The 25989-nt window shown below is 43.3% G+C and overlaps 1 protein-coding gene and 1 long non-coding RNA gene across 6 annotated transcripts in view; one reads left to right on the top strand and one right to left on the bottom strand.

Annotated features, from left to right (window-relative positions):
- The window catches only part of tead1b (TEA domain family member 1b), a 55734-nt gene extending 39154 nt beyond the window's left edge, over positions 1–16580 (bottom strand). For 3 of the 5 annotated variants that reach the window (XM_035418746.1, XM_035418745.1, XM_035418747.1), the window contains exons 1-2: positions 16419–16579; positions 15836–15967 (exon numbers count right to left, since the gene is read on the bottom strand). The gene's annotated coding sequence lies outside the window, so the exon portion shown is untranslated. Of the gene's footprint in view, positions 1–15835; positions 15968–16418 lie in introns of all 5 variants that reach the window. The other 2 variants (XM_035418743.1, XM_035418744.1) reach the window with 1 other exon arrangement.
- Positions 15511–18499, top strand: LOC118227814. Its single transcript, XR_004765351.1, has 2 exons — positions 15511–15619; positions 16520–18499. It is a non-coding gene; the product is annotated as an uncharacterized LOC118227814 (long non-coding RNA).
- Positions 18500–25989: the final 7490 nt, after the last annotated feature.

The raw sequence follows: 25989 nt of genomic DNA, 5'->3' as shown, positions 1-25989 counted from the left end.
TTCTGATTTGAGGATGATTATTTGGCTCTGATACTAATGGTGATGTATTTTTGGCTGAACACGGTGGAAAATGCAAAAAAAAAAAAAAAAAAAATCAACAAGAAGGAACTGCTGGTTGTTTATATAGGGGTCTTATTTTCATTAGGGTCTGCTAAAGCTATTTACAGGTAAACAATGAATTGTAACATCTCCCATCTAAACTGGGAGCCAAACAGAGCTCAAGTTTGCACAAACTACTTGACTCCTATGTGAGAAAGGTCATTCTCTCCCCCATTAAGTCAAGAGAAAGGAGAAAGCAAAGACACCGTGTTCTCTGGGCTGTGTGTGCGTCTGTGTCTGTACGCAATAGGCCAGCGATGCCTCCATCGCCGTGACGGTTGCTATGCAGCCGCGGCTTCGCGAGGGGAGCCAAAATGTTGTGATTGGAGCAATATGGCCCCAGATGATACGGCGGTGGGCCCGCTAGACCGGGCCTGGGCGACAGATGGGCGAGGGAGATTAGGCATGCGGCAGGGCGGCGTGACCACACTCAACCTCCGGGCGGCCCCTGCCGCCATCCTGACACGCATCAGCCCGCGCTCGTCTCCGTCTCCACCTCCATCCTCGCGCCCTCTTTCCCGCTCTTCCCGCGCCAGCTGCCGCCGGGCGCCTCGCCGTGTGGAAGCATCCGGAAGGTGGGATTCGCTGTGATTAACGGGGCCACAGCGCCGCCCTGTTCTGCGAGCGGCGCCACTGGCGTGAGCCATGTCAGGCTGGCCGTTTCCCAGAATCCTCTCCTCCATAATCAGCCTCTCGTGCCGTGTCAGGAGCCGTTGATGCCCGGTGCTTTAGCCGGAGTAATTAACCGGGCCGGAACACCAGCAAAAGCGGCCGGAAGGAAGAGCTCTCATCCAGTGCCATCAACAGATTCAGCCGCGACAGAACACTGGTGAACCTGCCAGACTGTCTTAAACAGCAGCTTGTCTGCCACTAAGGACAATGCAAACCCTTCAAGTCCCAACTTAATTACACTACTGACAACTCAGAGTGGCCATTTTAAAGAACATTCAGACATCACTCTCTAAAGTCCACGTACAATACACACGAAGATTGCCACAAGCAATTTTAGTCTGGGCGATGTTTTATTGATTACTCAACAAATCAAACTAAGAAAGCTCATCAACATTAATAGTTACCTTGGAGAAGTTGCAATCATAACGTATTCGATATTCTTTCATTATGGATAAAGCTAAAGATCCTAATTTTTCATCCTACCGGACTCATCAGTGAAATGGCGGTCTGTGCATACAGATAAAACCTTTAACGGCCCGGCTAAAACGTCAGTGTGAGCTAGGGTTACAGTCAGAGAGGAGTTCTCAATCATTTTAGTTAGGCCGTTTGAGCACACTTAACCCTAAACAAATGACACGCGATACCCCCAGATTAGGGGGCGGTCTTATCGGAATGCTTTATCACAACCGCAGAGATTCAGGGTAGCTGCACAGCTCAGGAGACACACAGCAACGGCTCAAATCTGAGGCCAATGGTCAGACACTGTGATATATTACAGAATGCAGGCTTGAACTCGGTGAGACCGAACAGCCTTACATAATCACATTTAAATACATTTCAACACGGTTGAATCCTTTCATTGCCTTGGACGCTGAATGCCTGCGCCTACTTTACCGAGCCCGGCTTTCTCTCAGAAGGAAAAGGTCCTGACATTCCTTCAGGAGCGATGATTCAGAGGCAGATGAAGTTTATTTAAATACAGAACCCTTGAAGAGACACGTCTCCTTATATACTCCAGGCACAGAAAGCTCCAGTGCGGGGCTTTCTTCGGCTCTCACTTGTGTGCGTCTCCGCACTGCAGCGTGCTGAACGGGAAGCCTCCCATACGCCGGTTTTCTAACGTCTGCCGTGGTTTGGAATGGTCCCCGCTCCCTCTGAACTCGCCCACGCGCTGGAGACCCTTCAGCTGAAGACCCCTGCTCTGACAGAGGGGCCCCGGGGCCCCGGCTGACAGGGCCACTACACAGCCCACGTAGCACATTTCATTTGTGCACACGGTCGCAGTGGCACGGTTCATTCACAGTCCTTCTAATGAACACAGGATCACTGCGCTGACTGCCTTATGCACACATATCAACAAGATACAGTAAAACTGCTGTTTAGTGGTTACCTACCCTGAATATTCTTCCACAGGATTTGCTGTAAGACAAGGGATATGATTTATCCATCTCTATCTATATAGAGGAATTATCTATATAGTATAGGTACACCTTTTACCATGACTTGCATCAGACTGAAAATGACACAGGGAATTTTGGGGGGGGGGGGGGGGGGGGTGAGAAGGGGGTAGACAGGATGCCTGTGGTTCAGTGTAGTACAGTCATCCCCCGACCCCCAGAGGTAGCTTCAATGTGAGAGAGAAGAATCAGGCAGGATGGATTCATCTTTTCAGAGAAACATCCCCCTTTGTCTCTCTCAGAAAGGCTGTAACTGATTACAAATACTCCCTGCTTTTCAGCTGCGTTATATAAATGACATTAAATACTCGCAAGGCTCTGATATAGTAGTCTGTCATCGTGGCAGAGAATTCAATTAACAATGACCTATTAAAAAGGCTGTTCCCTCTCAGAGCCACTGTGCAACAGACGCTTTGCATGTGAATGGCACATGCCAGAGAGAGAGAGACAGAGAGAGACAGAGACAGAGACAGAGACAGAGAGAGAGAGAGAGAGAGAGAGAGAGAGAGAGAGAGAGAGAGAGAGAGAGAGAGAGAGAGAGAGAGAGAGAGAGAGAGAGAGAGAGAGAGAGAGAGAGAGAGAGAGGGAGAGGGAGAGGGAGGGAGAGAGAGAGACTCTACTGTGGACATCATATGGTACGTCATACAGGTACAAGTCACGTTCCTCACTTCCTGCATTGTTATTGTTCATTTATTTAATTCATTAATGCTCTTTGTAGATGTTTATCTGCTGATACACAGTGCTCACTATTTGAAATGTCTGGTGCTGTTAGTTTCCTCTCTGCTTTAAAAGGAGGTGCTGTACTGAGAGATTCTAACCCACTGCCCACACCTGGCAAAAAGCACCAGTATTTCCAGTGGAGGACTGAGCAGTCTGAGTGTTGGGGAATTCGGAAGGAGACCTAATGATCCCAATGATCGCTAGAGTTATTCCTCAAGACGTAGTGGCATTACCCGAGTTTTCATCGACTGCCGCTGGCTGCCTGGATGAGGGGGACTGATGAGTTTGACTAGCCTGACTTAAGGAAGCACAGACATAAACACAAGCCGTATGCACACGCAGCCCCTACAAGCGCTCACATAAACACGAGCCATCCTGATTACACGCAGAAACACCCAGCTGCTCAGCCTTCACAAGCGCCATAGCCATCAAGACACCGCCGTGGAGGAAGTGGTTTGTGGAGCTCCAGCTCGTCGGGCTTGAACTGAACCGACTTCGGAACCGCGGCTCTCGGGTTCGCCACAACTTCCCCGGGACGACCGGGTCTGCCCTGGGGGGGTCACTGGGGCCTACTGAAGGAGCATGGTGCCTGACGCTAACTGCTAACTGCTCCACAGCACTGTGAGAGAGAGCCCCGCATCTCTCTCTGCGCCCACCTGGGCACAGTGTATGGGGAGGCGCTGCTTCAGCAGGCACGCCTAGCCCCGCCATTAACGGCACAGCCACGGCTCAGACCTGATCTGGGCCCAGCATGATGGTACTCCAATCTGCTCTAAACACATTCAAATGAGCTAATGGCACCTCCCAGCGTTCCTCGCTTCCTTCCATTAGCCGGCCAGTCCGCCACGCGGGTCCACGGGGCCACCGTGCCTCGCCGTCGCGGCGACGCGGAGACGGGAACGTCACCCGCGCATTTCCTGACCCCCGGTCCGTCGGTACCCCCGCTCCGCCGCCGCTAAAGATCGCTCGGGGTGGCGACGGGAGAGAGCGACGGGAGCCGCGGCGATGACACCCCATTAAAGGCGTCGGCGCTCGCCGGCTGCGCTACGCGGACGAGGCGCGTTCTGCGCCGAGCCGGAATCCGGCTCCTCGAACGAAGAGGAGAAATTTCACCTGCCCGGCGGCGGCCGGGGATAATGAAAGAGCGGATAAACAGAATAAAATGTCATTTCTCCGGCGCGCTGCCTCGCGAGCCGCCGTCCCAGAATGTGGCGTAATCACTCTGTGAATGGCTTCTGCAAGCCCGTAATGAGGCAGAGCAGTTATGGCCTGGCCGCCCAGCGCAGTAATTAGGGCATAATCACCAAACACAATGCGCAAGGTATGCTTCGCAGGAGCACCCCCGGCCTTCTGTCACTTACTTTCAGAGGGCCTAGAAGCATTTCAACATGTAGGCCCAGTTCCTTTCTGCAATAATTATGCAATTAGGCATATTTACAGCTAGACAGAATTTCATTTGTGATTTTGCCCATTATAGAAAGTCTTGTAAATCCAAAAGGAAAAATGCGAGCACTTCCACTGTTCATTATTTAATGAGCAGAAATGGTTTTTCAGTAAGACGTGGACTTCTTAAACCTACTCATGTCACTGCTGAACTGATATTTGTGCTCATCTTCACTGAAGGAGAACAAACTCAGCTGTGATTCACAGTTCCATTAGCGCAAAATGTTCTGGAGTTTTCTTAGTGTTTGATGAAGAAATAAGTGGCTGGGGTGTTGTTGAATGGAAGGGTTTTTCCAGCGCCAATCATCCAACTGGAGCATCCAGTGGAGCTGCCCATGCACCCCCTCATCACAGGAAAGTCACTTACTTCATACCCATATGAACCAGGGAGAACGGGCATAACCACAACACACCCGCACACCAGACCGATCTGATCACTTTCTGTTCCAAACTGGGACTGATTGATTCACACCACCTCTCAGCACTTTCTCTAAAAAGGTTTTCAGAGCACAGGGCAGTCCTATGAAGTCTGGGTTCTGAGAGTGCAGGGCAGTCCCATGATATTGGGATTTTGAGTGTGTAGGGTGGTCGCATGGTGTCTGGGTTCTGAGTGTGCAGGGAGGAGTCTGGGTTCCGAGTGTGCAGGCCGTGGCTGGGCCTTACTTAGCCACAGGCCTGCAAATACGCTGAGCTGGACGAGCACACAGTGGCCACCAATAACACAACTAATTAAGCTCATGACAGGCCCCCCCGAAAACCAGATGCTTTAAGGAACATCCCAAAACCAAACTGCCAAGTGAACAAATATCAGGTCATCAGGATGCCAGTGTCTTCCTCTTCTGTTTTCAGGCTTTGGCTGAATGAGGTCCGTCTGCAGTAAGGGAGTGTGGAATGATGGCGACTGCTTGCTAAAAGCATGAGCACAAAATGTGTGCATTTCCTGTAGTGTGTCATAACCTGGTACAGTAAGTGTGCCAACTGAGACAGAGAGCAGTCCCAATGCACCTTTCATCATGCTAACTGACAAATACAAACACACAGAAATACAGAAATGCATTATTTTTAGACACACACACACACACACACACACACACACTCTTCTTGTGATAGCCCCATTTCCGTTGCGCGAGACCCCACTCTAATTTCAAATCTTCCAACAAGATGCTCCCGCACTTCTCTGTCACAATCCATTCTTCCAGAGGAATCCACAGACACCTGAGGTGATGGCGCTACACCCTCCCCGCCCCACTCTCCATACCCAGGGTGTTTTCAGTGGGTATATTGAGCTCTACCACATCCTGACCTGACAAAAGCAATCCTTTGATGGGGAGAGGCAGGAGCTGCACTGAAATACAGACTAAAGGAGCCCTCTCTACTCCCTCTAATAAAGCTTCCACAGCAAATGCCCTTTGCTCGCCTCTCTCTGCAGCCCCATTCAGAAAAATGACAGCCACCCTTATTTGCGGAGTTGTGGAGAGTCTTTAGAGCCTCTTGCCCACTGCACAAAAACCTGAAACCCACTAGACCTCAGCTCAAGGCTTCACAGATTCCTGTCCATAAATCTGCGTCCCACAAAATAAAAAAAACAATGGAAAGATATAATTAATTTTAGGAAATAATTCAGGTCGCGTTACTGCAGGATTCAGCGTTTTTACACAGATAACCAGACCCAAAGCGCAGTAAAAAAAAATGCACTGCTTTAATGACCAGATATTGGCCTGACATTTGCGTTGTTTATTGATCACAATATTTACACAGCTGCTGGTACAATTGCAAGACTGAAAGAGAAAGCGCTTCATTTGAATGAAAAGCCAAAAACGAGATGTCCCGCTCTAGCTAGCAAGATAATGCGTTTGATTTGTTTTCTGTCTGTGTAATCATTGCACTGTGGCCAATTAAATCTCTGGAACATCAAAAAAAGACATGGCTCAAGTAAAAAAGCAGGTTTGTTTACAAAAATCGTGGGCCATTTGAAGTTGTACAGCCAATGATTTTCTGCCTGTGTGTAGGCATGCCATACTGTAGGATGCTAGATGGTCTGGGTTTTTAAGTCTGATGGTCTCGTTTTACTGTTGAGTGGGCTACGTTTCAGCCGTGCAATTTTATTTCAGTTATTCCCTCTTAATTAGGGCTAATACGTTCTGCCTCTCACGAGCGGACGCACTTTATAAGGAGGGGTTTTGCATTGTTAGTTTAGGTTTATGTGAAGCCTGTGTCGTATTTACATCAGTGTGTTTTTGGAACCACCATAAGGCAGTAGAGTTGGAATAGTTAGGACAATGACCGCATCGCCCTTAGGAGTACAGTAATGTCACAGGATAACTTTAAGGAGCAGTGGAGCGGGTAAAGCACGTGTGGAAAATGTATTCTGAAAAAACCAACCCAGTCAGCCTGCCCAAAAACATATTTCTGTCCACAGCACTGTAGCTTCTGCAACATGAGTAAATAAAACAGAAATCACTCCTAGGGTTCTCTATTAGTAGCCAGTATGGCTAAATTAATTTTGATCGGAACACCAAAACATTATTTGTAGCTTATTTCATTGCTTCTGTTACAAATGTCATAATAAAATTATGAATGTCAAACATTTATTTGTGCTATTACTGTGAGCTGGCATATTATTGTAAAAAAAAGTTATTTTTATCAGAATGCAAGTGAATAAGCTTAAAACGCAGATTTTGAAACGTCTTTTGTTCCAAAGACGCAGGATTCCATGGGCTAGCGCGACCACTTACTTGAATAAATGATGAAGGGCTTTTTCCAAGAGAACACACCAGGGTTCCAGAAAATTACATCTCCGACGTAAATAAAAGTATCCACATATTTACTCAAAAGTATAATTGCGTAACCTAAAGCGCCAAAGTAAGATGCATGACACAGGTTTATGTTTATGGTTTACCGTTTATGGAGAATAATCACATTACATAGCCAGTGGTTACCCAGAGGGCCAGTGGAATGGGTTCATGGTGTGAAACGAGTACAGCACTGTTTACAGTGCTGCGGCAGCGGCTGCAGTTTAAACTGCATTTTAAACAAAGGCAGTGCTGGTGTAGCGACAGGGCGCTCGGTGCTCATACTAATGCACTGCTTAGCGCGAGCCGTCCCGATGCTACCTGTTTCCAGAGCAGGGAAGCTAGAACCACCCACAGGGTTCAGTCTGGAGGACTCTGGCAGCCTCAATAACAGCACTGAGATACCGGCCTCTCCATTAACCACCATGTTGTGGTTATATTATTAGAAAAGAGAGATGGATGAAGCACCAACATCTGAAAACAGATCGCAGGTTACGAAGAGTCTGCAGTAAATTGAGTAACTGCGAGGCCATTGGTCGTACTCTCGCTGCTAGCGGGAGAGGCAGCGCAAGCTAACCACCGCTGTCGTAGCCAGTGTAGCGAAAGGAAGTTATTGAAGACTGGATTTCCTGCTTTCTAGCAGCGGCCAAGAACTCTGAGGTTTGTAGTGGTTTCAGGAACTGACTCATCTAATGATTCATGGATCAGATATTTCTTTTCATGTGCGTCTGGCCATGGGATTGCTTGCTTAGGCTAAACAACCGTTGAGGAGGGTTGAAAAAGTAATTTCTTTCCCTTTTCAGAGGAAAAAGAAGAAATAAGGGATGGATGTGCTCAGGACAACACTCAAGGCGCTGCCCAAATCCCGGCCTAGTTTTTAAATGAGAAGAACTCATTAAGGCACCATTTTCACCTAAATTAATGTACCCTTTCCAAACAGGAAAAAGTCACACGTGGTTTAAACTGTGAAAGGAGCCGGGTCAGTGATTTGTCTCACTAAGTGTTGAAAAGGAGAATGAGCAAAAAAAAAAACAACTGCACTGGAGCACTGTTCTTTCATTCTCTTAACTAATCATGTAGCCTATAACTACACAGGCATACAGTAACAAACACATGAAACCACTCAAACAGTACATTTTCCAGGTTGCTAGATTATAACGGATTAATGGCCCCATACTTGTTAATGACATAAATGCACCAAAACTTAATAATTCAAGTCAAGGCAAAAAAAAAGAAATATGATAGCTACTGCATAACCCACATGGCATCAGATATGTGTCATACAAGGTACAAGAACATTTGTGGGCAGGTTCAATCATTATTTTGGGCTTTTTACTGCTTCGAGTGTCTTGGATGATCATGGCCACAGCTTCTCCATGAAACGCAGTTGTTATCGGTCACCTCACAACTGAAACTTAAAGGACTCAAATGTAATTATAAGTATTGTCCAATGAAGTAACACTTTTATGTGCGCAATGTTGGGGCACAGCTTTGCACACAGTCCAGACAACAAAAACTGTCCTTTCATTTTTCTTTGTAGACTTTGTCAAAGTCAGTAACAGCCTCAGCCAATGAAAAGGGTGAATGAAAGAAATGTGAAAACCAGTTAATCAAACACAGATGGAAGGAGCAATTTGCCATAATTACACCGTTAGAACAAATAAACAAGCGGCAGTCACAAAGGCAGTGGGCGGGGCCAAAGTGCACTCGGTAGCAGGCAGGTGCTTGGTGGGGGCAGTCCTGAGGCAGGTTCAGTCATGTGACTCAGAGCCTCCAAGCTGCTCAGCCCTTTGAGTCTGAATGCACACAGCAGCACGCCACACTTTTTCTGCCCGTTTTTTCATCGAGCATGACACCACCGAGGAGGATACAGCGCTTCTTATTCCTTTATCCAAAAATACCCATTCTGTGCGGTAGTTCCCAATGCACTACTGTTACACTAAAACTCCCAAATACCTGCTGCAGTTCTCAATGCCCAACTGTTACACCAAAACTACTCAAATTCCTGAGGCAGTCCCTATCCAATGCACTGAAGCTGCACCAAAGCTACCTGAACTCCCGCAGCAGTCTAAACCTACAGCGCTACATTTACGTGCACACTGCAGCTCAAACACTCACCTGCAGATTATTTTTCTGTTCTTTCCTGTAAACCGAAAATGTACCAAACAATAAAGAAATAAAGGACAGCCTTGTACCACTTAAAACTCCTACAAGACATTGCTCCCTTTTATCTGAAGGTACAGAGAATGTTCTAGAGCTCGGATTTTTATTCTTTGGGCCACATGTCAAAGGGCCATTTTGTTTCTTACATAGGCCACCTCTAATGAAGAGCAGGAGAGCAAAAATATTTCTCTTCCGCTACAGTTCACTTTAATCAACAAAATTAATTAGAGAAAGGAAATCATACTTCCCCCCTGGCATAAACAGACATTACAGCTATCCATAAAGCAAGCACATCCTGTAGGATTCCCCCACATCCCATGGTTTCCATCACAGTCTTTGTCTTCGTTTGCAGTGATATATTTTGAATTGAATATATTTTTTTTTTTTTTTTTTACAAAAAGTTCTTTTTTTTTTTCTTTCCAGCATGCAATATTAAGACAGACATGCCATGTGTTGGGCTGAATCCCTGCAGGATTTTATTGTAATTTATTGTATATTACAGCCACAAAGTGTGTGTGTGTGCGTGTGGGGGGGGTAACAACGAGCGTTCCAATGTAAACCGCAGATGTATACCCCACGGTGTGGTTCATTCAGCTATTCACTCTGATGAACGAGCCAAGGGAACTACAAACATAACCCACACATTTCCACCACCCTCTTGCTGGAAGATGCCATTTAGTAATAAAAACATGAGAGTCAACCAGCGGGAAAGTGTTGTGCCTTTATCACCTATGAAAGAAAATGCTTGTACAAATATAAAAATAAACTCCAGTACACAAAAAAACCTCTAAATGAAACCTGCCTGTCTCAGGGCCCTTTCTCAGACATGTGCTCTGAACAGTATACCTCCAACAGAGGACTGAGAACTGCATTATGGGAAATTCATAAACTTAGGTGCATGATAATCATGAGTGTAGGTGTTGAAATGCATGCTGATTTAAAAGCGAGACAAAAAATGAGGTGATTAGCTCTGACTACGTAATCAAAAGCAGGCTAATGCAAATTGTTAGCAAACAGACTACTAATCCCAAATCAATGGATTAGGAAATCCCATCACAGCCAGACATCATGTACATTAAGAAACTCAGTGACTGAAGGAAAAAATGATTAAGTGACAGATATGTTATCACCTCTTTTAATGATCACAGGCTAAAACAGTACTTTCCTTGGAAGTGGAGCCACTTGGGCCGAGAGGTCCAGTGAGCATTGATTTACGACAGGCTAAAGTCACTGGCACACAGTTCTGTTGGACACCTTCTTGCTGGTTTATAACGTTTAGTTTTCTTATTTGCAACGAATAAGCATTCAATTTTATACAACAACTGTGTGAAGGGTTCTACTGTGACTTCACCAGACCAATACCATATAAAGCAGTGAACTGCCTCAATGGCATGTTCATACTGAATACACTATAATGAATAACTATGTAAATATATTTCACGGGCATGCAAATATATTTTACCGCATTTTAATTTCCCTTCTTAAAGTAAATGTTATTAGAGTGCTACAGTATGTTGACATAATGCTAACTTCAAATAAAAATTGAGAATATGCTGAAGCTCTAGAGAAACGTTCACTTTCCAAGGTTTGTGAAGGGGACACCATGATTACAGCAGGGCTGTCCATCCATGTCCCTGGAGATCTACCGTTGTGTAAGTTTTCACTCCAACCCTAACAAAACACACCTCACTCAGCAGCTAGAGATCTTGTTGAGCTGCCAATTACAAGTGCCAAACTAGGCGTGCCAAATAGTGGTTGAAATGAAAAGCTACAGGATGGTAGATCTCCAGGAACAGGGTGGGGCAGCCCTGGATTACAGGCATCGTTTACTCTGCATGGCATGCACACAGAATCAACTAAAGACCCAATTTCCCCAAAACAATTTTCTATTGTATTTTTAAGCACAACTTCTGCGGGACAACTAACACTATAATGAGTTGTTCCATACCTAGCAGTTGGTATGAACACAAAAAATTAAGGCAACATAGAAATCTTTTGCGTGATATTCACCCAACTTTAATATATAAATCAAGAATGGACATTTCACCTACAAGTCAGTCAAGTCGCCATATAAGGTAAACCTTCAAAGATACAGAAGGCTACCAAAATATAGATTTTCTAAAACTTTCAGTTGAGAATAAATTATATTATACTCACTTCCCTCCAATTCTCAGACTGCACTATGAAGCTGACTACATGCCTATGGCCAGTTAGCACAAGGCTAGTGCATGGCTAAATTGGATACATCTTCAGATTTAGGAAATTTCTATTCAAATCTGAAACAGTGTCTGAGAATACAGGTTGAATTATAATTAACACATTTTGCATGCCCGAATGACATGAAATGTACTGCAAGGAACACATTAATGCAGAACTGAAATAAACTACCTTTTAACTTAAATTTCTCTCATGGTACAGCAGAGGCTCAAACACATTACACCATATGCCAGGAGTGAGAGTCCTGAAACAGCCAGAGATTCCTGCGTGGAAATAAAAAAGCCACCCCCTACCCCCACCCCCAACCCAAACCAGCAACGCAAGATTCTAAAACAGTGAGTGACTCTAATATGGTGCATAATAAAATCCCATTGATAAGCTAAATGAGCAGATAGCTTATCTGAGGCACACACGGGCCATATGGTGGCAGGCACAGCGCGGCCTGTCGCCGGTCTAACAATGGCGGCCCCAGACGGCGAGGGCCAGGGCGCTGGGGCAGCGGCTCGTTAGCGTGGGCCCTGAGAGCGGCGAGCCGGAGAGCAAACGTTCATATCGGCGCCCCCCTCCACAGGTGCATGCGAGGGGGGGGGGGGGCAGATGCCAGATGTCGGCTGGAGAGAGAGAGAGAGAGAGAGAGAGAGAGAGAGAGAGAGAGAGAGAGAGAGAGAGAGAGAGAGAGAGAGAGAGAGAGAGAGAGAGAGGGGGAGAGAGAGAGAGAGAGAGAGAGAGAGACAGAGAGAGAGAGAGAGAGAGAGAGAGAGAGAGAGAGAGAGAGAGAGAGAGAGAGAGAGAGAGGGAACGCGGAGGCCTCGGCGCTCTCTCAAAGCCGCGCTGGCAGGCCCAGACAATGGGCCTCTCTCTCCGCCCGTCAGCCCCCCAACAACACACTGTAACCCAATCCACCGACTGTCCCCTGCATCTCACCACTGAGGTACCATTTTACTCTTTTCAAATCTGTATCCTCTGGCTTCTTTAAATTCAAATATTCATCCCAAACTATTATATTACAAACACTATTTATGCATTTTCATGTTTTTCCCCACAACACCTTTTTTTTTTTTTTTTAAAGTGCATTTTACAATCTCTCCAACCCCATTTTGTGAGCAGGAATAAAGTTCTGAAAAGCCTCCAACAGTAAGCAGTACTGTGTATGGAGGTCTGAATAAAAAATGTGCACACACATTTTTAATTGTATTGATTAAATGTGACCATTTATATATTTTCTCCCTGCCATCACAAAGAAGACACATATTTCATGAAGTGTGTTAACCTTGTCTCCAGTGAGTCACCGTGACTAAATCAATGTAACAGCCATAGCGAGGCTGGTAGAAGCATATGGCGCTGGGTTTTGGAAGGACAGCTGGGGGGGTGTGGGGGGGGGAGTGGGGCAGGGGGGCACTGTACTGTTAAGGGAATTTATGCATAGTGCAGATACAGCTCAGAACTCAGGCAGCTCAGAAAGTAAGCTTAGGTCTAAGCTAGATTCTGATCACAAAGCTCTTTTTTGTATCCAGAGCTGCCCTCGGATAGAAATTGAGAATAAAGGGTCTGGGTTTAGCTGTTACTCTTCTCAGTGGAACCTTGAGGAGAAGTTTGCATTAACCTCGCACACCAGCTCTCAAGTGTTCCCAGCATCCAGTAGCCTTAGCACTGGAACCTGGCTGTCCACACATCCATACTCAGCCCAGCGGAACTGCCATTGCTTTACAGCGACCCACCACTCCCAGGAGTATAGAGAATCTCTGCTTCCTCTCCATAAATAACCCACCAGAGCTAACATTAAAAAAGCAGCAATAAAGCACCAGTGTTTCCTATCAAGCCGCCAACTCTCTGCTTCTTGACAGCAGTCATGCATCTGACACTGTTCCACTGTAGTCCAGTGTCCCATGTGCAACCCTACAGGCCTCGCTGGATTCCAAAGATGTGATCAATTATGATAATAAAACCCGGCACAAACACGGCCATCTCATGATGTTCAGACTACGGAAGCAACACTGTCAGAAGTCCATAGGCTTGTCCTCCCAAAATGTACAAAACCTCCTGTGGAGATACCCATACAGTCGTGTTTGTTGTACATCAGATTTGCTTTTCTTTGCAACAGCCTAAATAATCATACTTTTATTGCAGCTTCATCAAACAGACTTTCTTCAAATCGATCATCTACAGATATGTGCATTTTTTCATGTAAAGTTTCAACAAATAAGCTCTACAACAAGCCTACAGGTATTGAAAGCATTGTACTGTAAACTGTGTCCATAGATAGAAACTTTTTTTTAAATAAATGAACTTCTTAGTTTAAATGTGTCAACCTGAAGTCATGTTTCGCGTTAATATTATTTCTCCAGCGAAAACTCACTTAAAAATGCAAAACACTGTTCTGATATTACACATCCTCGTATGGCATTCGCACATCACATGCAACCAAAAAAAATTAGAATTCATACTGCTATTATACTAAATTCCTGTGCCCTTACATTCCATACAGAATGTCATGATTTATGTCACCGTGGTCGCGAGTGTCTCAACATCGGTATTATCTGCTTTCTTTGTCGCGCCTTTTCATAATGTATTCTAGATCACTGGCTGTAGCCTTTTAAGAACAGGGTTGGGCTCGTTGGCGGGAGACAGCGTTCTGTTCTCGTGCTGATGAATGCAATGCAGGCTGGTGTCCAACAGGTCCTGCGTTTGCTCAGACAAAGCCACTATAGCTACAAGTGGTATTGTCCAACCCCCAACCCCCAACCAGATTCACTTTTCACCATCGTGACATGTCAAAGGGTTAAGTCCTTAAGAAGTCAATCTGTTTACTGTATAGCAACTGATAATGGCCTAGTTAGAGGCATCGACAAACAGTACATTGTGTCCTGTCGGTCACAGTCTAAAAACGGGAAACTGTCACAATCTAAGACAATTAACCGCAATAAAGGGGTCTTTTACCAAATCACACAATACTATTGCTTGTACTTTGCGGCAGAACACCGAGCACCAGTTGAAATGCTTCAACGCAACAGCGGACTTTTCTTTACCAGTTATATTATTCAAAAGGACCACATTTTTACTACTGGAAGAACGCAAGTCTTTTTGCCAGGAATGTTATGCAAGGAACACAGACAAATAAAACGAACTCAGCAAAGCGTTTTTTGTGCTCGAGGATAAAAATATAGGTTACACTTTTAGCTGTGATTCTGTGATCAAGACTGGAAAAAATAAATATGCTTTAAAATACTTATACCGTGATTAAATTGAATATCCGCGTAGTGTCATACAAGTCCTAGGATATTCATATTTCATTATTTTAAATTTCAGAACACCAGTGGGTTTTGAAGCAATGTAATTTCACACTGAAAAAAGACTAATATAGCCTAGTTTATGAGCCCCCAAACAGCAACAATGTACAACAAAATGTTCTCCTTGGAATTCCTTCCAGTATGGTCACGCGGAATAGTAGGCTAGCCTATATAAATCTATCGGAACTTAAGATGTTCAGGAATAAAAAAGAAAACCACAAATGTAAGTCGATGGAATCAACCAATGTGTTGATGCCTTGGGGGAAACAGACAATACTAAAAAAGAACTAGGCTACTAAACTAAATTTTAAAATGTAACACTCGTAATGTAAACTGACACAACGAAATTATCTAGCTAACGTTAGTGAAGAAAAGGCGGACTTGTTAGGCTACTAAGCATAAACCGCCAAAACGGTCCATATAAGCTACTACAAGTCCGTAATATCTTAACTTTGATTACCAAATTGGAATTCATCAGACGTAAAGTAGTTTTTAAAAATACAGACACCAAAAATCACTAAACGGTTACTCCTAATCATTGTTTTAATGATTGACAGAATCACAGACGACTCCATTTGTTTACAGCTTCCATGCAGCTGCTGTAGCTAATAAATAATTTACAAATGCCCCCCACCCAAAAATACTTCCTCCTGTTTAAAGTGAAAATTTAAAAACGACATCTCATTAAACATCCGTTCGTCTACAGTTTGATATCACCGGTACGCCTCAACTCAGAAGTAGGCCTACGTAGTAGAGACAACATCAATAGGTAGGCTATTATCTTCAAAATGTAAACAGTAAGCAGGCTATATCTTAAAAGTAACAGCAAATCTCAAATCTGTCCAAGCGATTTTTCTATTTGGCTACCATCCTAGCTGCCAAACGCCCAACAAGCTCAACATAAATCAAAACAAAGTTACGGGAATGTTTTTTAAAAATCACTATCAAGAGCGAATAAATATAAAAGTACAAAAAGTATACTCACGGTAAATAAGCAATGATGAAAAGAGAGTTGGATGTATAGGCTACCGAAGGTGCAACAAGTCTTCTTTAAATGCAATGTTTGTGTCGAGTTCTGAAAGGTTCCACACAGTTCTGCAACTCCGAGCCGAAGCGACTACAGAGAAGAAAACAGTAACATTTCGATCCGTCATCTTGTAAAGAAAATAAATACATTTGTCAGCTACATGTATACATCCAAACGTATCAGAAACAGAGTTCGTACTCTCCCCGTTTCGTGTTCTGGGCTTACAGCAACTCCATGGCACGAACGGCCAGGCTTCTTTACAAAAAATGTGAAAAATGTCAAAGATTTTCGTGCTATGTCAGACAACATTGCGAGCCAAAGTGAAAGCACCTCGTTGCAACAGCGTCGATTTAGCACTGTTGTCTATTAAAACACCTCCAAGATAAAATGTTTTTTAAACAAGTCTCTTTGTTTCTCACTAAAATTAGGCCTACCCATTTTAACTCAATCCATTTGATGTTTCTAGAGTAGAAACAAACTAGCGAGCTATTCCACCTGAAACCATTTTGCACACTGTTCGGCCAACTTAACGCAAACTTACCTCAAAGACCTCGGTTATTGCTATCTGCTTTTAAATGTGTATTCCTTATGTGAGTTAATGTAGTTTTTTATAAACTGTGTAAAGTTATCCTTGCGTTTCAGGGCCACCCGGGTACGTGTACGTGAATCGGCCGCGCACCGACAGAGATGTGAAGAATGTTCGGAATGAGGAGAGGAATGAAATGAACGCGAAGAGCGAGTTTGCACTGGGCGGAGCGAAGGTGGCGTCATCCCAAATCCCACTGCTGGCCGGGGTGGGAGGGACCAGAGCCGTAAGGATGACCTCACGGGAGACGCTCATTTCAAACTACGAGGGAGTGAGAGAGATTTTAAATGTTACGCGTATACTATTTGCCCACTCTCCTTGAACTTTATAATGTTCCGCGTATTTTGCCACTTCCCGTTTTTCAATAAAATTAAATAGCCTATGACTGGGCATATCATAAGGGAAATGTAAGCACGCTTGCACGAAAACAATAGTTCTAGCTGCCTTTCCAGTACCAGTACTCATAGCCCATAAAATGAATGTCTCAGCTGACTGTGAACAGATACAGACACCGGGTTTCAGTTCATTAACTGATTTAACAACTCCACCATGGACCTTTTATAATTTCTACAAATATCTGAAAATTGAAAGTCATATTACAATGCAATTTAATTTCAGTGCTGAGACTGCGTTAAGTTCCATGCATTCATATGAACATCCCTGATAAAAGTATGACATTTGGAACAAATCAGTTCCTGTCTATCCTATTTCATGCACCTAAACCCTTCCATTAATCAAATCATATTGAACAACAACTTCTGCTGACAAAGAGAGCACGTTTTTATTTTATTTTGAATTGGTAGTTGAATTTGTATGACATCATGTTTTCACGTGTCACAAATCTGAATAAGCTTCTGTAGCTTTAATAGTTGAGATCAAGCATGCTGGAATCATTTCAGAAGGGGGGGGGGGGGGCGCTAAAACATGGAGAAAATGATATGTTTTGGGACATTACATTACATTTATTTAGATGACGTACAATAAGTGCATACCAGAGGTAATTGGAACTACTACAAACACAGGTCCGATAAGGTACAATACTCATTTTTTAATAGCCCACATTGAACATTGACCACAGTGAACATTACACTGACCTAACATATGGACACCCGATGAATTGTGGAGAAGGGGTAGGGGGGTCAGGTGATACAATGCATTGAATTATCAGTGCTAAATTGAGAGACATTTTGACATTAAAAACAAGTTAGAGGGTCTGAAGTATATGGGGAATTCGAGGGGGCCCTCTCCTGCCCTTTTCACCATCTCTGCTTGCGATGTAAATTGTATTGGTTTATGAATAATCTAGTTTTCATATGCTCAGTCTATGCTTTGTATTAAACAACATGCTATCAATTTAAAATGAAGATGGTGCCATTAACTGACAGAAAGCAGAAATTATAATGTAAGGATGAAACTGTTATTGAAAGTTGTAATTAATGGCGACAGGGACCAATGACTTGTTCACTGTCTTATTTTGTGACTTGACATGTACTATGTTTCATGATCCTTGAACGTTATTTTCTTTGTTATCTTGATAGAAGTGGTGAAATGTGAGCACAACAGCAGCCCCTGAAGCATGGCTTATTGAAAAATCCACAAAGGTTATATTCACCAACATGTGAGTCCAGGTTCACCAGCTACTGTATGAGCATTATAGAACTAGATTAAAGCACCTGTGAGTTTTCTTTTTACTGCTCTCCCACTTAGCTGTGTCAAGGTCAGTTTTCTCCTTCAGCATTACTAGGCCTTTCTGTACCTCTCTACACTGCGGTAAATGGTCTTTGAGACATTGTAAACCTAGAGACAGAAGAAACACATCACTTCATTTTTGCATTTTTTGATTATATAAAGAATGCTGTTTGCATGGTTGTTTGATCTGTCAATCAAAGCTGGGCAAGCTTTGTATTTAATTCTCCACACATTTCCTGTTTAACAGAAGGAAGGAAAATGATTTTTCAAGAAATCAACATAAGACTTTTTAAAATCAATATCACTCCTATGAAATATTTACAATTTAATTATAATTTAAGATGCCACCACTCTTTGGTGTTTTTTTTTTGTTATTACTTGTGGAGCAGAATTTTTTCAGCAGTGCTTAAGAAGCAATGCAAACAGAAAAAATAAATTTAATGGGAAAGCCCAGTGCTGTCTGCAAAATTATAAATATAAAATTTCTATTAAACAAGCTTTAGGCTAGTATTTAGAGGGCATTACAGCTTCCACTAGGGTAGTAAAGCTTCTACTAATCTTGTTAAACTACAAGTGTAATGATGTAAATAATGGGCTGAAAAAAATCTGAAAAAGAATCTAAAGAATGAATGAAGGCTCAGTGCAAGGAGTTGGAAGGTGGCCTATGAAGTGCATGGCTAGCTGCAGTGGCATTAGCTAGCTAGCAAGGGAATACAGCTGGCCTTTTTGATTTGGTTTGTTATTGTTGAGGAACGTGGCAGCATGATATTCCAAATGTTTACTTTGCTTAGGGGTCAAGTCTATAGGGGGCAGGCTTGTGCAGTGCTGTCTTTAGAGAGACATTTCAGAATCAACGACTCTTGGCTGGCTTGGTGATTGCTTAGAAATGGTGTGCATGAGCCAGGTTTTTAGAAAACCCAGTAATGCTAACAAATAGAGAAAACTGTATTTTTAAACATGTGTATGTCAAGGTACAGCAAAGCTTAAAGAAATATATGAAGTGAATATAGTAGTGACATTTTCTCTACCATACAACTTAAGAGTTCTTACTTTTATTATCATTATTAAAAATGAATTATTATCATAATTTTTGCGTAGGAAAGAAATAGAGCTACAAAGAAAGTCCTCTAAAGGATTTCAGCAGTCTTGACATGTTTCACGCACAGGCTATTAAGATGCATAGGTCTGACTTAAAGCCAGAAAAACTGGTATTCCTCCTTTGAGAGCAGCCCTTAAGGCCCATATGCAGAGAGAGACAGTGAGCAGGAGAGGGGAGGAAGCAAGCCTCTACACGACAAGCCAGGAGGGGAATAAAGACGGGACCAAGAAACGCAAAGCACTATGGGACAGCAGCTCCTGACAGCTCTTGTGGTGTTTGCTTACCATGTGAAATGTACTTTCGTAAGTCTATTTCGGTTAAGAGCATCTGCTAAATGATTAAATTGCGATTTGTGAACTGACCAGGAATGCCTCACCAGACGCCACGGGGCAGCATGTCCAGAGGGTGGCCTGTTCCTCGGCAGGGTGTGCTGAGTCCAAACATGTCCCATCACGTCCGAGCAGAGCCGGCGCTCGGCAGCCTTTATTTTGACAGCAGCGCCTTTAAACACAAAGACCTATGAAGACAAACAGCCTGCTTTCTGAAGACATCAATCAGCGCTTGTCATATCTGTTGGAGCATGTTGAATGTGTGGGGCCCTGCACTCTGTCTGGGAGACACCGTTCAACCAAGAAGGGGCAGATGGTTCCCTTCATCTGGATATTTGGGATTTGTAGAACACTTCTGAGCTTCTTTTAAAGCATTTTAAATTATTTTGCTCCTCCTCACCTTATACATTTCCCATAGTTTGAGACCCATATTTGTAATATTTAAATATTACATGAAGTAATATTTTTAATGAAATATTGATAACAAGATTTGATTTTTAAATATTAATTACAAGGCTGTTTTCCTTTCTCTTTTCAAATTATAGCATGCATAGCTGCAGTCCAAATATTACGCCATTGTTCACCAGGGTGGAGTCAGCTGCCACAATAAGTAATGTGTCACCGTAAAAAGAGAACCTGTGAAAAGAAAGCCTGCCATTTACAGACAGCCTGACCCTCCTTTGCTGTGGAGTTTCCTCCACATCCACAGGTCATCTAGCCGAAGCACTGCACAGGAGCTCGGTTAAACATTAAACCAGGCTGTATCCAGGCTGCCTGCTGGTAGGTGCTCATGTAATGTCTTCCCGTAAACTGCTTCATAACCTCGCATCTGAGACGCATTATCACCTAGGCTGAATCTGTGAAAGGCTGGCACTTGTCTCATTGCCTTGGAGATTAATCTCCCAGCAGCTTGTTTAGGCCATTCTGGTGATGATTCAGTATCTATTTACCCATTTGGAGAGCAATCTGAGGGGTAACATATGAACCAATGTGCATTTTAACTGACTGCAGGGGAATGATGGAATTCTGTAGTACTGTACACTATTTTCCCACATTTGATCGTTTTGATGTTTACATCAAACATTACTCCGTTAACCATTTGTTTGTTAAAGGAAGTGTATGCCATGGTTTGTTGGTTAACTTTTTATAATGGATATGCTGAAACAGGAAAGGCTTTTTTTAACCGTCTGGCTGACTGGAAGAGATTACCATAGTTCCACTATGTATTTCTGCCCTTTGACTGAAAACAGTTTCATCTGTTTTGTTCTTTTGCTAAAGACCTTCCAAAGTTCTTTTCTTGTATTCACTCTGCTGAGTCCTCTTGGTTGCTTTTCTCAGCTGTCCACGGGTTTCATTTGATAATGACCCCATTGTCCCGGGGGTGTTGTTAACTTCTCTGAGATGGGTGTGACAGGTGACAGGAGAATGAGGGTCTGTTTACAAATTTAAATGACCGAGCCACTTGCTCACAGGGAAACAAGAAAGCAGTCCAAACTGGGAACGAAAAACAACAGATCTGCATTCTCTCAAGATGAAGCTTTGATGGAGCACAAGCATTTCTGTTACTGAGAAGATCAATTTAGTTTTATCTGAGGTATTTTTTTTCTTCAAAGATGTTCTCAAGGTCTTGCACAGCGTAAAAATATTCTATGAACACCGACTGTTGAGCGGTTCTGAGGATTAAAGGAGGCAGCTCTATGTGCACCAATAGCCACAAATGGTGTTGTAGCTTTGATTGTGTTATACGACTCTCTATAAGTAGAGAAAGGAATAATGGCCTCAGTCCTTTAGCATTTCTCCAGTTGATCACACGTTGCAAACTGTCCCAGGCTCAGTCTGTGACTAAACTAACAGTTTGCTGGAAAACAAAAGCGCTAACAGGACCAGTCTTTGTCTTGTTAATGGTGGGTGGCTCTGGCTTTAATTTAATTCTTATATGTTTTAAGCAGAGACTCCAGCCCTTGCCCTGGGGACATAAACATGCATTCATTTCAACTGCTTTCCATGTAGGTCAGGAATTAAAGCCCAGAAACTACAGCCCGGAACTTCAGCAGGCACTCGAGAAGGCCTGGCATTACCACTGTCAAATACTGTTATAGCGTTTTCACGCACTGGCCCCTGATACAACATTAGATCTAATATCAACACGTCCAAAGCTGGGGGTGATTCGAACAAACACACTAATGAAACACACGCAACAGTATTCCGTGGAGTTGAACTATGATTAAAGTATTAAAGTATTAACCCAAAGATGAAAGTATCAGTCGTTGCATCAGTCACTGTACAGTCATTGTGTCAGACGAGCGCTGTTCATGCACAGCTGGCACGAGCAGGTTGCAAGTGCCCCATGAAAGATACTCTTGAGCAATAACTAGGGGACAACATTCCCGAACAGAAACGGTCCTTCCATGGGCAATGCTGTGGTCAATTATGCACCACCCTGCGGGGTTGGCCACAGTGAGTGCTGGCATGGTTAGGATTGAACAACAGAATGTGGGGCACATTGCAATTTTGAAATCCAGGACTTTAGAAGGACCACCTATTTGCTGAGTGTCTAATACTAGTTACTTATTGTGAATACCCACCCTTTCAAATGCCCACTTGGTTAGGGCAAAGACAGGGCCTAAAGCCCAAAAATAGCCTCAGCAGTAGACCCTCTGAAACCTAAAAGACAGTAGAAAAGGTAGGTGGGGCCTGAGTACCCATTTGCTGGATTTCTGGCAGTGGAAAAATGGTTATTACAGTGCTATTAAATGGAGGGTACCTGATTCCAAACCAAGCCAGAAAGTGTCTTATTTTTAGCTCAAGGGGAACAGTCTGCGGTCCATTTCCAGCATTAGTGTTTATGAAAAGAATGTCTTGACAGCAGCCATACACATTATTTCACCCATAAGTGGCTATCAAGTTCTAATGTTTCCTGCTTCTGTTTTTTAAGTTATGTGTTAAAGTAAATTAGGTAAAACTGCAATTAATAGCCCAGGAGTTACAATGCAAGTAAGCCCAGCATTCATTGGAGACTGACATTTGTTAATTGTTTTATGTTTTTATTTCCTGCCAATTAACACAGAAAATAGAGGGGAAGCTCACATCAAGTGAAGTTTTAGGGCATATGTGCAAATGAAAAATCAAATGCTTTGTTCGCTTTGTTTTTGTGCAAATCAATTTTATCAGTTACCCAAATTAACAAATGCTTTGCATATTTACAAAGAAATAATGCTATAACAACAGTTATATCATATATGAACATTGCACACATTTCAGATTAGTTAAACGTATTAAAAATTACAATGTAAAATAACTGCAGGAGCCTGTGGGAGTTGTTCTGATTAATTAATTCTCTGCTTTTCTCTTTACTAACTTAATTCTGGTGAGCCACTGAGGCTGTGAATAGCAAAGACTCACAGCTCATAAAATTGTTTACCCCAAAACAGCCCGTCTCGGCTTTCAGCTGCCAGAGCTCTCATTTATGGGCCGAGCGGCAAAGTCTTCAAACCCTTTTACGAGCCGGTGGGTCCCGTGGAGCCGAGGAGAGCCCTGAGGTCACACGGTTAATGAAGGGAGATGAAATCAGACACCTCTCTCCACCCACAGTGAAGGGGGGTGGGGGTGGGGTGTGTCACCTCTTACAGGTGGGATGGGGGGATGGGGGTGGGGGGTTGGGTTGGGTGCAGTACACCCAACCCATACATGTATAAGTGCATCTATAGAGAGTAGCTGCAATTTCCCTCGGATAAATGAAGTTTCTATCTATCTATCTATCTATCTATCTATCTATCTATCTATCTATCTATCTATCTATCTATCTATCTATCTATCTATCTATCTATCTATCTATCTATCTATCTATCTATCTATCTATCTGTCTATCTATCTATCTATCTACCTACCTACCTACCTACCTATGTATCTATCTATCTATTTGTCTAGCTTCCACTACTGTCTCTAACCCAAATCCCATCTACTGCAGAGTTTTCCCTGTGAGTTGGTCCAACTGTGACACACTATCCCACGCCCAAAGGGATGTACTGTCCAATTCCGCCTAGCTGCTATACACTGACCTGAGCATAACATATTAATTCAGTTTGCGCTGTTTACTCTATTGTGATTTCAGGGTCCCCCCCCATCCTATAATGTCAAAGTGGTACCAAATCACAAAACCTGATCACACATCTTGAGCTTTCATGTGCCCATGAACAATTTAATAAAACTGCAGAAAACCTACACTATTGTGAATTAACACATGCCACAAATGGGACTAATAAAACACAAAGCACCCAGACAGCAGTCTTCTAATCCAATCAATCTCTCAGTCTCTCTCTCTCTCTCTCTCTCTCTCTCTCTCTCTCCCTCTCTCTATCCCCTTCTCTCAGCACTATTATCTGTGCTGTAATCGGATATTGGTGAATGGAGTCCCACAGGCCTAGTGTGCCTGGGCTGTGAATATCGGCTCAGTGGTGACCTTTATAGCACTGGGGGGTGGCAGGAAAGATAAATTGGTTTGGGTTTGCCTGCCCAGCGACTTCACCTAATCTGTTGTCCAGGGAGGCCAGGTGATGTCCTCAGAACAGATTTCTCAGTGCTGTGCAGTGACTGGTTACAGAAAAAGTGATGGTTGTTGTGGGGGGGTGGGGGGGGGGGTTATAAAGACTGGAATCTTGTTCGATAAGCAGCCAGCTCAGCATACCTTCGCCCTCGGCAGGTGGTCCACCATATTTGCTTTTGTCACATGTATGTTCCTCATGCAGTTCCCCACTGTGCATCTTTGTCTTGGAAAAGCTGCTGTCATTCCAACAAAATGGGCAACATTCTGAAAAACTGAGAAAATAGCTCATCAATTGAACATCTCCATAATTGTGAATGGATCCAACACCCCATTTCATAAAGAAACTGGTGAGTATTGATGACAGGTTTATATCTGTCCTCTGTATTCTCCACTTCAACAATACCCCCTGCACCTCACCACCTACTAAGCCCAGCTACTGGCCAAAGCCATCAAACCTATGTGTCTCCTTGAATTATTTTCCCTTGTACTAAATTTAACCAGAGCACACAATTTGATTAATGACATAATTTTCTCTTGGAATTTAAACTTTAAAAAGTTAAGAAAAAATTAACTGGATGTCTGTAGAAACAAACACATACTGAGGGCCAAAAAAATAAGGCTCAATTTCTCACTGTTTATAAAGCTGTAATTTGAGGGCTATGTCCACAGGGCTATGTCAGATGTATGTACTCTGATCTCTGTAACTCCTCTAGCACACCAAAAAGGTAGCTTTACACCCGGACGCAACAGCAAAAAAGCACTTCTGCCAAAAAGCATAACTTATTACACACAGTCTTTAATAGCGGTCCCTATCAGTCAGACATAGTGGAGAGCTGCAGCAAGTGGCATCAGGTGACAGCCATCTTGTTCAATTGGACGACACCTGAAAGGAGTCGGGTAACAGAAAATAGACATCAGGGCACAAGACAATCAGGCAGCAGTCAAGCTGTTTTTTTTCCATCACGCTCGAAAACATACATGTGATGTATGATAAATGCATATACTGTATACTTTAGCCGACAGGCTTTCTGTCGTATGTTTCATGCTAATAATGCATGAACAACAGGGTACCTGGGTCAGCCTGTGCCAACAGTACCAAACTGAGCACGCTAAATTACATGGAAAATACAAACATTCATTTCAAGAAAATAGAATAATTATCAAAAAAGAACAGACCAAAGGACACTCATGTGGAGACCATGCATGTGGGTAGAAAAATTGTCTGTTAAATTAATATGGCAGAAAAAAACCAGCAAAAAACTCATTTCCGAAGAATGTTCCACACAATCCACTCTGACAGAAGAGCCCTTTTGATTGCAGTTCATCTAGAAGTGAATATATCACTGATACATCCCTGTGCAGGCTGGATAAGGGCAGGGACATCCTGCAGGAATATTCATGCATATTTTCATTGCAACCTGCAACATATATGAAAATGGAGTTGATGGGTGAACGTATTATGCCATTACATATATAGACAGTGAGTTTAGTGAGGTTGTAACAAACCTCATAGCTCACTGCATCTAGTTGCAGGTGAGCCCCGATAGTCTCACAGAAGTCTAGCCAGGATATGAGTGTGTTGTCCATACAAACACATAGCAAAGCACCCTAAAAACTGTCATTACCACATGTTCATACCATTCCCCTCCACACTGGTCCTTCAAAGATCATAATATGCAGTACATTATAAAGTAAATTATGAGGTTATGTAGTGGCCACTAATAGCATGTCATGACTATCTGGCCTTGACGAAGCAATGCGAGAATTACCATGTAACAGGAATAAGGAAATCAAACAATTATGTTTTTTCTCATATTCACAAGTAGCTCTCACCCAGCAAGTGCAACAAGGTAGGTCTCTTGATGT

Source organism: Anguilla anguilla, chromosome 5, assembly GCF_013347855.1.
Source record: "Anguilla anguilla isolate fAngAng1 chromosome 5, fAngAng1.pri, whole genome shotgun sequence".
Lineage (NCBI taxonomy): Eukaryota > Metazoa > Chordata > Actinopteri > Anguilliformes > Anguillidae > Anguilla > Anguilla anguilla.
This window is presented reverse-complemented; position numbering and strand designations above follow the sequence as displayed.